This window comes from Poecilia latipinna, unplaced genomic scaffold (assembly GCF_001443285.1).
Source record: "Poecilia latipinna isolate Pla-1442-1.1 unplaced genomic scaffold, P_latipinna-1.0 Scaffold4445, whole genome shotgun sequence".
Lineage (NCBI taxonomy): Eukaryota > Metazoa > Chordata > Actinopteri > Cyprinodontiformes > Poeciliidae > Poecilia > Poecilia latipinna.
In genome coordinates, this window is record NW_015117061.1 from 18087 (window position 1) to 23555 (window position 5469).

General features: G+C 37.9%; 1 long non-coding RNA gene across 1 annotated transcript in view; it reads left to right on the forward strand.

Annotated features, from left to right (window-relative positions):
- The window catches only part of LOC106942649 (uncharacterized), an 11418-nt gene extending 6187 nt beyond the window's left edge, over positions 1 to 5231 (forward strand). The window contains exon 2 of the long non-coding RNA XR_001423678.1: positions 4689 to 5231. This is a non-coding gene — a long non-coding RNA (uncharacterized LOC106942649). The remainder of the gene's footprint in view (positions 1 to 4688) is intronic.
- Positions 5232 to 5469: the final 238 nt, after the last annotated feature.

Below are 5469 nucleotides of genomic sequence, written 5' to 3' on the forward strand. Positions count from 1 at the left end.
GGAGAGGCACCAACTTAATTATTTACAAATCTAGACCCCCTGTATGTTATTGTTTACATAAGGAAATTTCGCGCATGCGTACAATGCTGGAGGGCAAAAAGGCTATTCCTTTACATGCCATCCATAGCCGCGCCGCCGCTGCAGAATAATTCCGTTATCTCAATCAAACTTAGACATGTAGATATTATTAATTTAGTGCTGTGCTTAACAGCAAAGGGAGAAACAACTCAAAACCACGTCTTTCTCGCTCTCTGTGTCAGCGCAGCTACTGTATAGCTAGCTCGCTGTTACTGTCTCTTACTCTGCAGTTGTGGAGTCACAATGTCTGGGATCATGAGCGCCCCCAGCGATGAGGCAGGAGAACTGCCTGCCTCACCTCGAATCTGTTCTCTGCCGTTTCTGATCGCTCCTCAGCACACGAAACACATTACATACACAGTCGGTGACAATGAAAACACAGTACATTAAATACATAAGCTAAATTATGAAGAATCAGATTATACATTACATGTTTTTAACCATTTTATTGGCGACGTACAGACAGGAGGAGCATGCTCTAATAGAATGGCAACCGATGCAGTTAGCGAGAGATTGCGCAATCCCAGGTGAGGCTCAGGTCGCTGCTGCCTCACCGACTTCCAAGCGAAAGTGGGAAAAGCTTCCAATGGGAAAATGCGAAAATTCAGCGATTTTGAAGAAAAAAATAATCAGATAAATTACATGAAAAATAGGTACTTTATAGTACAAACCACAGGGTGAAAAAATCTTTATAAATGATTTTATTACTATATATTATATTTCCATGATGACAGGTGAGGCTTTGCCTCCCCTGACCGCACGTCACTGAATATATAAATTTCGATTTAATCGTATAAATAGATTTTTTTGATTACTAAAATAATTATTTACAGTAACCCCACTTTGATATAAATTTTTTTAACTTTGGTATTTTTTTTTAAGATGGTAAATGGATGATTTAGTACAGACTTTGGAAAAATGTAGGTCTAGCTCCATATCTAAACCTACATTTCTTCCATGGACTACAGCTGCTGGTCTCATTGAGTGAATTGTTGATCTTGGTGTTCTTTCTTTCGTCTTGCGTCTGCAAGAAGCTGCACTAAACGATTAAGGACCTGTGGTTATATGGTGGGATGGGTCCGCAGGTGATGTCTGTGGTGGTCACTATCTGAGTTCTGTTCATGTTTAATTCAATTTTGTGTAGAACTTCATCTGAAGCAAAGTCTGACAGAGGGAAAAAAATATTTATGGTATTCTAGAATGCTGTGTAGGATATAAAAGTTTTTGCATTTCTTTCATTTTCATTATCTTTGGTTACACTTGGATAAATGTTGCATGTAGTTATTGCTGTTTTAATTCTTCACACATGCAAGGGCTGGCTTTCAAGAGTCAACAGTCTGATAGTCAGATGACTTTTAGCCTATCAACAGTTTGCCACCATTTAATTTACCTGAATAAAAATTGGTTCTTGGTTTAGGTAGTGTTACCCGATGTTTTACATTTTACCAAGAAGTTTAACAATTCCATGACTTAAGTTTTTATATAACTTATGAAATTTAGTCTTTTTAGCAGGCCTTTTTAAGTTTGAGAAATTAGTTGTGCTTGGGGTGAACTTTATTCAACAGTTTTTGTGTTGGTGGCTTTATGGAAACTAATGTATACATTTTATTGAAGTTGCATGACAGAAGTGCCATGCCTCCTGTTGGACCTGGTTTATTGCTCGCCCATAGAGTCAGCTGGTGGTTTATTTTATTTGAGCCATTTTGTTTTATAAACCATAGCTTGGACAGCTTTCTATTATTGCTATCCTGATTTGATACACAAAGGACTCCTGTAGTCCCCATATCTGTGATCTCTGTCCCGTTCACTTTTTTCCATTGATAACCTGTTTATCCAAGCTGTCTTTAAATGCAACATAAGATGTTTGCACCAGGTTTACACCTGTGTGGCAGACAGAGTTGCAGCTGTGCATTGGAAGCCAGAGCTGCTGCCGGTGTGCGTGTTAGTCATGGCAGCAAACCAGCAAAAGGCACAACATTTTCCAAACAAACCAAGCAAGTTGAGTAATGCTGCAGGCTGCAGCTAACGTTGGCTAAATCACTAGTTAATCCATGCCAAAATAAGAGGTCCACCAATTGAATTTTTTGCCGATCCCCAATCTTTAAAACGCCTGACCAGCCAATTCCGATTTTGGCCGATACTGACTTTTTTTTTTCTGTCTGAAATGTTGCTAAATATATGAAGAAAGTCCCTGAGCTGATAACAGTGGGGAGACTGTTAACTGCAAATGTGACCTGGTGGGTGGGTGGGTCAGTCAGTCAAACTTCTCTTGCTGCAGAGTAAAAAGGGACAGTGGGTGATTTAGATAAAATCGGTTGATAATATTGGCTTCACATGCAAGTATCGCCCAATCACCAATCTTCCAAAATGAACTAAATCAGGGCTGTTTTATCGGCGCAGCCCTAATGCCAATATGTCACATTAAGCTTCTAAACAAGAATAGGCTGCTAATTTTGTGTTCAGAGGTGAGTAGTACTGGTTGTATTTTCTTGAGTAACCTTTTGGGGAAAATGGTACTTTTGGGAGAATTTTAATGCACTGTACACTTTACTGTTACTTGAGTATTATGAACTATTACTACTATTGAGTAGAATTTCTGGATCCTCCAATACAAGTAAATTCAGTGAAAGAACATACATGCAGTCCTATTTAATTTTTCTAAATTAAATAGGAAATGTTAACATTTTCTAATATTAAATCAGACTTTTTGTTCAGTTACTCAGTAATTGAGTAGCTTTTATACCAAATAGTTTTTTACTCTTGAGTAAAAATAGTTTTCCAAGAAATTATTTAAGTAAAAATATGTTGAAGTAGAGCTACTCTTGAGTACAAGTTTTGACTCTTCTGTGCTCCTCTGCCTATGATGCATCCCTTGCTGGTTATTTAAAGTCACAAATAAACCCAATCCTCTTTTCTTGCTGTATTGAAGTTGTGCTAACTTTTGTGTTTCACATATATTAAAATAATTATTTGTCACAATAGACAAAGAATTGTTTCTTTGCCAATTGTGAAACTGAATCATGTCTAATTCAGTGTAGACATGAGGCCAGAGTCCATCAGCTGGGATGATAATGCAGGCTTTTCTCAGTTGAGGAGAAATTATAACTTTCTGAGAAAAAACTGTATCTGCTGCACGGAGAAATCAGGCAGGAATCAGGACACGGTTTTTAGAGATTTCAGAATCACTCTCATTTACACTCCAAAATATTTTTGTCTACACAGGCAGCAAATTACTTCCCTTGCATAGACTTTATTTTTCACACATCACTGTCTGATTTTTGAATTTATAGAAACAGACTTCAGAGATAGAAACATTATATTCTTAGGGATGGGAAGTATTCTTGATTGAAAATTGGATGTCACTAGACTGTTTTTTGTCCGTCATTTTGACTGACTGCCTCAAAAATTTAGCATCATATTTTATTGTAACCTGTCAATTTTTAAATCATATTGGTCTTGGCTATTCAGTTGCACATAATTTTCACAGATTATCCAGAGAATCCAGATCCCATCACACAGATGAACGTATCTAATTTTTTCTCTGCAGTGATTAAAAACCACTGACAGAACAATGACAGGGTCTCTCCCAGAAATCTGCTGAACCCTATGGTTAGTGCGTTAGGGTAGTCCAGCAGCGGTCCACATGTAACATTTTGGTGTTAAATGTTTAAAAGTTACAAAAATGCAGACATAAAAAAATCCAACCGGATCCAGACCGAGTCCATAGACATTGTGTCTGAGCCTGATCGGGTCTTACTAATTCGTTTTAATTAGAGGTCCCGGGCCGAATTAATCCTGGCATATTATTTTAAGATTTTACTGCTTTCGTATAGATCACAATTTGAGTACACAATGCATTGTCCCACATTTCCCGCTCCATTTTGTCGCTTGTTGTTACAGCAGGGTGTGTCAAGTGCAAATCTTCTATAATATGTGGTTAAAAAGATCCAAGCTCACTTATTACTTTCTGTAACAAGATAGATGGTCTGCTCCTCCTTTTAAGCAATAACAGGATTAGCTCAACTTAACGTTCTCTTTAGTTTTCTCTCTTCTGTATCTACTGTTGCCTTGTTAAATGCGCCATTTCAGCCAAAGTTTTAAATCCGCTTTTGAACCAGGCGCGCTCTACAGCGTCCTACCCATAACTCAACCTCCTGTGAGCTCCTGTCAGCAAAATGCATTTAGTTCAGTGTCCATGTCAGAGTTGATATTTTATATTGATTGATTTAGTTACCTCTGTGATGTATAGACAGATTACCATTCACCATTCATTCAAGTAATCCTCTCCCACCATTTCCACTGTTTCAGGAAGCAATGATATTGTAAGTATTCTTACATAATAAACTTATAATAATATCCTCACCTTCCTAAAATATATATTTTTTGACAAGAAAAGGACTTTAGCCATAATTTTAGGAAGATGATGGTATATTTCCTTACCTTGATATTATTACCTTGTTATCTGAAATAGCTGTATCAGCAGTTTTTTTGTTTTCGTTTTCACTTTTTCTCCAAATCTGCCCTGCGGTCATTGGCACTGTGTGTGTTTTTGTCTTCCCTTTGCTGATGTCTGCTATTAAAACTCGCTTCTTTTCTGCTTGTCAGTACAGGTGATGACCTTGATGGTGCCATGTGAATGACCTTAGACCATGAAGCCCACACACAAGCTGCTGTTTGTCCTGTGTGCCTTGCTGGTGCTGGGCTTTATTTACTACTCTTCTTGGAAGCTACATCTATACGTATGGGGACAGAAGCCTCGTAAGTCGCTCCTTCAGTCTGACATCGAACGTTAATACTCACAAATTCACCCATCTTTCTTTGTAATCTTTTTGTAAAACCTTGCATCGTCTGTCTGTTTGAGTGTGAATGTCGATCACTTGTTCTGTTTCATAAAAGCTCGGGGTGTCTGTTAATGTCTCAAACACAGTGTAGGTTTTCTTTCAGCTGATCAGAGCTGTGGATGTTGCTGGGAGAGGATTGTAATCAGATTTACCCAGAAGGCCTGTGTTAAAGCTACGTACATGTTACTCACTTTCTGCACTGGCAGATACTGACATCCACTCCTTCTGAAAGAAGGTGGAGATGATATTCACAGATTTTCACTCTGGCATAGTCACTGTTATTAATGTAACTGTCATTAAACTGTAAAGAAAGGCTTCCTCTTCTTGCTGAAACACCACAGATTGTTGCAAGTTTTGTGACACATTAACACTGAAATAAAGAGAAACTGAATTTAGCTAAAATCACACTACAGACATTTTACCCCCTCCTGCCATCTAACTTCTCCCCTCTTCTGTTTTTTTTTTTTTTTTTTTTTTTTTTTTTTTTTCCAAGGGTCACCTAAAAAATTAACCTTTTTGGGAAAAAACCCAGGGGTTTTTACCACCCCCC